General features: G+C 44.5%; 1 pseudogene; it reads left to right on the top strand.

Annotated features, from left to right (window-relative positions):
• The first annotated feature begins 4511 nt into the window (after positions 1–4511).
• Positions 4512–5554, top strand: Prelid1-ps7 (PRELI domain containing 1, pseudogene 7; annotated as a pseudogene).
• The last annotated feature ends 3052 nt before the right edge of the window (positions 5555–8606 follow it).

The raw sequence follows: 8606 nt of genomic DNA, 5'->3' as shown, positions 1-8606 counted from the left end.
AGTCAGGTATCTCTCTGGAGATGCCTTGGGTGTAATCGTAGTGTTAATGATTATTTCCAGGAGCCACTAGGGTTGTACAACAGGTGCATGCCTTCTTCCTGTAAATGTAGATTCTTGTGAGATTCCTGGAAATTTATAGGTTTATATCTGGGATGGAAGAAAGGCCTTAAGCAGCTGGTAGCTGTGCTGGAGTTATCTCTCAGTAAAGTCTCCAGTCAGAGTTCTGGGTGAGGGGCTCCTTTCCTTTCTCAGTCCCCCCTTTTTTTTTCTATTCTTTTTTTTCGGAGCTGGGGACCGAACCCAGGGCCTTGCGCTTGCTAGGCAAGCGCTCTACCACTGAGCCAAATCCCCAACCCCCTTCTCAGTCCTTCTAACTAAAGACTGTGTGGCCTGGTGCTCTCCCTCAGACCTCAACAACCTGAAAAGTCTGCATACAGATTTGTAGTTGAGAACATTTGGCAAATGCCCTGCTGACTTTACAACAACGCTGGCTTCGTCCGGGTGGGTGGCTTAAGCTGCCTGGACTATCGAGTAGGATTTGTCCACCATTTCTGTTTAGCAATTACTCCCTGTCTCTTCTCCTTTGAGACTGAAACTAGTTATGGAAATCAGATTTCTGCCTCTTCAAATAAGCAGACTCATACTCCAAACCTCTTGTTAGTGATTGAATAACAAAGAGAAAAAAAAAAGCTGACAGGAAAGCAGACATTTTCATTTCCAAACTTAATTTAAAAACGGTTTAATTCACCCTGAGCCATGTGTAAGAATAAAAGCAATTCCTCATTAGGTGCCAGTTAGAATAAACTTCTCTGAGAAAGACAAGGCTAAGGGTGAAAATTTGAATGTGGGTTGGTTAGAGATGGAGTTTGGTGTTGCATGTATTGAAATTATTTTTCTATTCCCTTCTCTCTAACAATAGCTAACATTTTCTTGGCATTTACTATACATGCCTATGGCAATCCTTCCACTTAATCTTTGAGCAGTCCTCAACTCAAAACCAAGCTCTGTGTGCTGGGAATGCAGCTCAGTGATGCAAGGGGATGGGGCAGGGGAGGGGGGTGCCAATCACATGAAAATCCCGGGTCAGATCACCAGCACCATATTTGTTTTATAGTTTCCAAGAGGTTAAATAACTGTCTCGGGTGACAGAGCTGTAAATAGCTAGAACAGGGTTCAAGCTCAAGACTTGGGGATGTGATCTGTTAATATTTACTCATTCCAGACAGGATCCTAATGACACATTGAAGAAAGGACCCCTTTCAAGCTCAACTTGGCAAACCAATGAGTTTATTTGGTTTTCCTACAGGAACACATATGTGAATTGATGTTTCCTGAAGTTTGGGTGACTCAAGAAAAGTGGCATCACTGGAAAAAGCCCACGTCATCATGGGTAATGACTTCAGGGAACTTGCATCGTGGAGACCTACCTCCCAAGAACCTTCCATCTCCTGTGTCCTCTAGCACCTGCCAACACCTGTGCCCCTTCTCACTATCAGAGACCCAAAAAAACCACAGAATTGTATTGCTTATTTCACTGCTGTGACCACAGGGCCGAAGTAAGTTCTGTTTCCTGGTGACTGACGGCCCAATAGGACAGTACTGTGTTCCAGTGGAATAGCTCCCATGTATTTTGTTTTGTAAAGTTATCCATAACCTCATAGTAAGTTTTAGCTATTTTTATCCCATTATCCTGCATCTTCCTTAACCCCTTTTATTGAAACCCTTCTTTGTCCCTAAAGAGCCTTCCTCCTACTTTCTCGTCCTCCTTTATGTGATTGAGTTTAATTGGGTTTGCCTGCATAAGCATGGATGGAAACTTATTTATGACATATGGGTTACTTTTTAGTTCTTACACCACTGAAGGCAATGATATCCTTCTCTTGGCAACTATTAGCTAACTCCCATGTCCCTCAGCAAAGGCCTTAAGTGTCCCTCTCATCTTCAGTAAAATGTTGATAACCCAATATATTTTCGAATTCTTCATTATACTTTAAAAAAACCTTTTACTCTACCTTGAAGTTTTAAGTTTTTGAGACACAAATACTCTATTTTCTAAAAATACAACCAATTGGCCAGCTACAAGTTAAATGTTGTGTTTAAAATAATTTAGAGACAGAATAAGCATGTGTAAAAAATTTTTAAGTAGAAAAGAATACACCACAACTGAGTTCAGTATAAAATGTGCAGTCCTCAATATGACATCATGCTAACATTTACAGCCTGTTATGTCTCCCACATGCAAACATAAACTCAAGGTTTTGGAAGAGTCTGAGATTAGAGACCCCTAGTCAGGCTGCTGAGATGAGTCGAGAATTCCACATCACCTAGAAAATGTGACCAATAATCATCTTCATTTCCTGAGGTGGCTGAAAGATTTAAATAAAAGAGTCTACATCTAAGGCTAACACTTCAGCATGTGTGTGCCTGCATGTGCACAAACGCACGCATGCTTTGCATTCAATAAATATGCCAAGCATATTATAGGTAGTAGTAACTGCTTGGTGGAATTATAAAATTTTATTTTGTATTTAAATGTTCAAATTAAAAAAATTTTCAAATTGCTCCCATTTATTTTTGCTGCTTGCTTTTCATAGGCAGAGGGGAAAGTAGTTAACTTGTCAAAAGTCCAAGTCTTAACTGCTCCACTAATGGCCACACCAAGCAGTAAGCAGCTTGCACATTGCTTCAAGGGCTTGTTGAAGTCTTCTCTCTCCTCCATACCAAACCAGCTCTTCATTCCCATTCAATGGGAATCCAGGGAGCAGCAGAATTAAGAATTCAGTGTAAGAATCCTTAAATAACAAATTAGAAATGTTTGGCCTTATAATACAGGAAGCAATAAATGTAAATACCTTCCAGGTAAATCATCCCCTCAAGTCCCTGGGGTGTTGTGAGAACTGGAGATGCGTTAGATCGCATTATAATTTCTAATTGGATTTTGAAGTCTGTTCAGTAATAGGCTTGGAACAGGGCTAGAAATTAATCCTCAGCTCACACCTCTGTACATTACTGGGAATGTTGCCAAATGGAGTCTTCAGGACACAGACTTTCATGTGTATAAATTAGAGGACCAGTCATGGACCTGAGTTCCAGGTACTTTCTTATACAGGAGGAAATGTCGAGTTAGGAAGCTTATTATTCAAAATGATGCGTTTCCCTTGCTAAACTTCCCCAGGCTCCGATCAAATTAATGATGCAGGATTTATCTGTGTTCCTTCAGAGATGATGGATGAAAACTGCGGCTGTGTCTAACTAGGAGAGGAACTAGGAGAAACACCCACTATGTTTCCTACAGGCAAGTGCCTGCCACACTCATGCAACTGTTGGTGTTCCAAGTTACGACACAAGGAAAAAGCAAGGGCGGTAGCTATAGGGAGATAGAGATTGAGGAACCAAAACCAAATAGGTCCGTCCCTACGGGAGACTTTCCACAGTGCAAGCCTGGTCCAGAACCATCCCTAATAACACAGTGAAAACAGGGACGTGAAAGGACAAATAAGTTTCAAGCTAGCTTTAGTCTGAGTAGCACTGTTGAATGCAATCACAACTCAGCCAATCAAATTTAAACATAGCCTTGTACCTCAGAATTGCTGCCCCATATACTCAGTCCCAACACAGAGTCAAACACTATCCCATCAGGGCTGCCCTCTTTTGCACAACAGGAACCAAAGCCCAAACAATATAGACTCCAAATAAAGTCCATGCCAGTTCACCTACCACCTCAGGCCTGGCAGGTCTTGTTGCTGCCCTGCCGAGGCTTCCTTAGTATTTCTCATAGCTACTCTGATCCGGCTGGGTTCATTCTTCCATTGCCCATGACTCCAAGTCATCACATTTGGTGACACTTAACAGGGACCAGGGAGCTTTAACTCTCCTCTTCCAGTTCTACAAACGTGAGTCATGTAGAGGCGCAGAGCCAATGACACCTGCTGAGGGTGACAACTGGTTAAGGTGACAGCTTGTTCTCTGGCTTCTGGTGCATGGCATATTCACCCCCATGCTTAAAGCTGAGAGGCCTGACCCCTTATAGCAACTTTTTCTCTGTACCTTGGGACCCTCAGAGATGTCCATTGGGAACCAGAGATACTTGACAGGTTCCAGGAATGAGTACTCTTTGGTGAAATTCGAATGCCTCCCTAGACTCTCAAATATAGACAACCTGGCCTTTTTAAAAATCTTCTAGTAGAAGGGCCCACCTCCCCTGTAGTCTAATTACCACTAACCCCCATCACACACCACTCAGTGAATACCTACAAAGAACAAACACATCTGGATGCCTAAGAAGACATATATCCTCTCTGTGAGGTAGCCAGTAGAGAACTGGACCCTTTCAAAGTGCAAGACTCCTCTGTCATCTCTGATTGTACCTAAACAGATGACAAACATCTCTTTTAACCCAATCGTTACCCTTCATAAAGCACTCCAAGTCCTCACCATCACCTTTGACCATAATATTTTAATTACTTTCTGTACTCACGAGGAGAAAGCTAGATTTGCTCACTCATTAAACGATGGCTAGCAGTCTTATAGCCTCTCATGGAGGCGGTAGGGACCTGGGTGTGGGCCACGGTGATTGAACTGCGAGCCTGGTGAGCATGCGCCTTGCCACGTGCCCCTCAGCTCCTACCCCCGGACTCTTCACCCTGATGCTGAGTCCACTCGGGTCGGGATGATGGTGAAGTTTTCCTGGGCCAGAGCATGCTCCAAAGTTCCTGGAACCAAGTATTCGCTGTCTTCTGGCAATGATACCTGAATCCCTATAACAAACATACCTTAACCGAAGACATAGTGCCCCGGGAGGTGACCCCTGACCAGAAGCTTCTGTCCCGGAGACTCCTGACCAAGACCAACAAGATGCCACGTTGGACAGAGCGACTGTTTCCTGCCAACGTTGCTCACTCGGTGTACATCCTAGAGGAATCGATTGTGGACCCACAGAATCAGACCATGGCCACCTTCACTTGGAACATCAACCACGCGCGGCTGATGGTGGTGGAGGAATGATGTGTTTACTGTGTGAACTCTGACAGTAGCGGCTGGACCGAAATCCGTCAGGAAGCCTGGGTCTCCTCTAGCTTATTTGGCATCTCCAGAGCTGTCCAGGAATTTGATCTTGCCTGGTTCAAAAGCAATGTAACCAAGACAATGAAGGGCTTTGAATACATTCTGGCCAAGCTACAAGGTGAAGCCCCTTCAAAGGCACTTGTTGAGAAAGACAAAGAGGCCGAAGAGAAAGCAAAGGAGACCACACTGGCAGCTACAGAGAAGGCCAAGGACCTGGCCAACAAGGTCGCCACCCGGCAGTAGCAGCAGCAGCAGCAGCAGCAGCAGCAGCAGCAGCAGCAGCAGCAGCAGCAGCAGCAGCAGCTCATATCACTTACTTCCTCTCCCTTCTCCCCAGTGTACTCGATTATTGAAGATCAACCTGCAGCCCTCTCTGCTGTCTAGAGTGGTGGGCCAGGGCGCTCTCCTGGTCAGCATCTACAACATGCCCAGCTCTGTCTACTGGGCAGAGGAGTGTAGTGACTTGCCCAAGGTCACAGCAGTGCAATAGACTGTATGCTCCAGGAGGGCAGAGCTCCTTGTACTCTGCTCCAAGTACCCTGAACAAGTTTTAGCACATAACAGGCACTCAATAAACACATCATTTGATTAGCCCCCGCCCCGAAAAAAAGGTGGCTAATAAGGCCTCTCTCAGGTAATATGAGTAATATGCTGCTCCCAAAGCAATCCATATGGGAACACAATAAAATGCAGATTTGTGTAGGGAGTGGCATAACTCAAATATGTATTTGATATTAATAAGTAATAATACATATTAATAGCTGTTATAAAAAAAGATGCCAAACTGAGATAAAGTACTTTGCACCCCACTGAACTTCCTTTTTTTTTTCTTTTTTTTTTTTTTCGGAGCTGGGGACTGAACCCAGGGCCTTGCGCTTGATAGGCAAGTGCTCTACCACTAAGCTAAATCCCCAAACCCCCCCCCCACTGAACTTCCTGCCCTGTTTTACTCCAGCTTGGCCAAAGATACGCATAAATAAATATCGAAACTGGACCCAGAGAACTCAAAAGGTTTTCACCATCCTGGAGGCTCACTGTTGCTAGCTAGACATCCTCAGACAAAAACTTCCAAATTAGGCAAAGAACCCTAGGCCTCTTCTGTAAAAGAAAGTGAATCTAGTAAAGCAAATTAAACATGGTCTTCAATATTCAATAACCAAGAAGGACCAGAGAAGCAAAAGGAGAGACAGGAGTGTGATATGGAAGAATTCTAATACATGGCTGCTGCCATGCCCGTGCTGGGGTGCTCTTGGCTGTGATGATGCTGCTGGGTGCTCCGTGGACCTCCACTCCCCCATCTTGAATTGTCATGTGATGCCTCCTCCTATGGCACCTGAGGACTCCAATTGACCTGTTACAGCTATGGCCAGGCAGGATAATTTAAAAAGACTGTGAAAACCTCAATAGCTACCTCCAGAATAATACAAGACAGCTGTACCTCCTCACCACTTAAAAGGGCTATGATAGGAGACACCTACAACCAACTTTCCTCAAAACTTTCCTGAGCTTGGTGCTCTGTCAGAGTAGACGTGGAGAGAAGACCATGATTAAGAGACCCAAAGAGCAGGTTTCTATCAGGGACCTTCCACAGTCTGACAATATCCTTGCCAATAGCATAAAAATGAAGACCTCCAATTGGAGAAGCTTTTAGAAGCATCCAACTATCTGGGCTTTCAAGTCCACCTGAGGTATGAGGGGCTCTTTTGCTAAATATGCTCAGCACTTAGGATTGAGTTTGAACAGTCAAAATTAACCACATCTTCATACCACAGTGCTGATGCCCTAAAAACCCAGTGCCATCCCACTGTTGGACCAATTAGAGCTGTCCTTGCTGCATGACAGACACTGACACTAAAACGAGTGCAGTTCCTGAACCTATCACAGTTCATTGTCTTGAGGAAGCCCGTGCTTCTGTCACCAACCTTGCTTACTACTCCTTTTCGGTATACTCAGTCAACTTGGCTTTCTCTACTCCGATCTGACTTTGGTCCATTCTTTCATTGTTCACAGTCCTGACACATCACATTGAAAATAAATTTCCAAGCACTTGCCTTCTGCTGGGTACATAGAAGGCCTGAAGAAGGTGAAATAGTAGTGACATCACTTGAGTCCATTTCTGAACATCTTGAAACTTCACTTTACCCATCTACCCAGTAGTGTCCTTCACAACATTTCTGTGAGAACACAGTTGCTCTTCGCATTTTAATGAGGTCCTGATTTTAGAGGCGTCATTAAAATTTGGACACAGACTAACACCGTATCTGAATCCCTCTAATTGAAGAGTATGCTTCCATGTGGCTACTAAAGGTAAGACTTAGTGACAAACATCTACATAAGCCTCTAAATTATCCAAGTCAGTCAGACTATCACGGGCTAAAGGGAGAAGGGAGAGAGCCAGCTTTGCCTGCTATCCACATGAAGCATTGGTTTAGAAGGGAGAGAGCCAGCTTTGCCTGCTATCCACATGAAGCACTGATTTAGGTTCCAAGTTTGCTGTAGTTTCCTGGGGGTGGAGGAGAGACCAGCCTACAGCCTGTAACTGTCCCTCCCTTCGAATGAAGTGAATCACCTGACTAGCCATTCTTAGGGCTGGTACAGCACTTCCTGCAGTATCCGTGTGCTTCCCGTGACCACAGACGCATCAATGAGCAGATGAATATAGAATTAACCATTTATTTGTTTTCATTAAGCTCTGTGTATTTATAAATCCAAATATATCCCCAGGCTGGGAAGATATTGACCACCATTTTCCTCATGCCCCTCTGAGTCACTTTACAGTCCAGGAGAATCTCAAAGTTCTCATGTAGCATATAGTTTTTGCTACCCCCATCCCCACCCCTTGCTTTAAGTTCTGGACAGACCAAGCTACCAGCCCCTCCCAGGTTCCCTCAGATCCATGGAAGAAACACACACACACACACACACACACACACACACACACACACACACAAACTTTTTTTCAACGTGAATTGCTGGGCACTTCTAATCTCCCACAGCTAGTGTGCCCTTCCCAATACTCTTAGTTCAGCACCTCTTAATCTCAGCTTCAGTTGCTCAGTTACCTTTACTTCCAGCTCAACACCCTAAATCTGCCCTCAGCTTAGTTATGTTTCTAACCTCCGGCCTGGAGAGGACGCTCTGCCCAAGATCTCACATGACTGGTCACCTTTTCTTTCTCTGAGGCATGGCGAAAATCCCTCTTCTTCCCCTGCGTCTGTTAGCCTGTCTCTGGGAAACTCAAGTGCTTCCTATTTTCTTAGGCCCAGCAATTAGTCCATGGCATCTTTATTGATTGATCACAAACCAATTGGGGAACAGGACCTTAGCATCCGAACCACCCTCTACAAACTCAGAAGACAGCAAACAGCCCTTTGATTGCTCATTCCCAGGGCCATGGTTGCATATGTGACAGTAACCTCTGGTCACTCTGAGAAGCCTGAAAGGAAGAGAGTCAGTATCCTGAGTCCACTTGGAATTTTGCTGCTATGGGCCATGGTCCTGCCACTCCTAATCCTCTAAGCTGAGTCCACATGTTGGGAAAG

Source organism: Rattus norvegicus, chromosome 15 (genome assembly GCF_036323735.1).
Source record: "Rattus norvegicus strain BN/NHsdMcwi chromosome 15, GRCr8, whole genome shotgun sequence".
NCBI lineage: Eukaryota > Metazoa > Chordata > Mammalia > Rodentia > Muridae > Rattus > Rattus norvegicus.
This window is presented reverse-complemented; position numbering and strand designations above follow the sequence as displayed.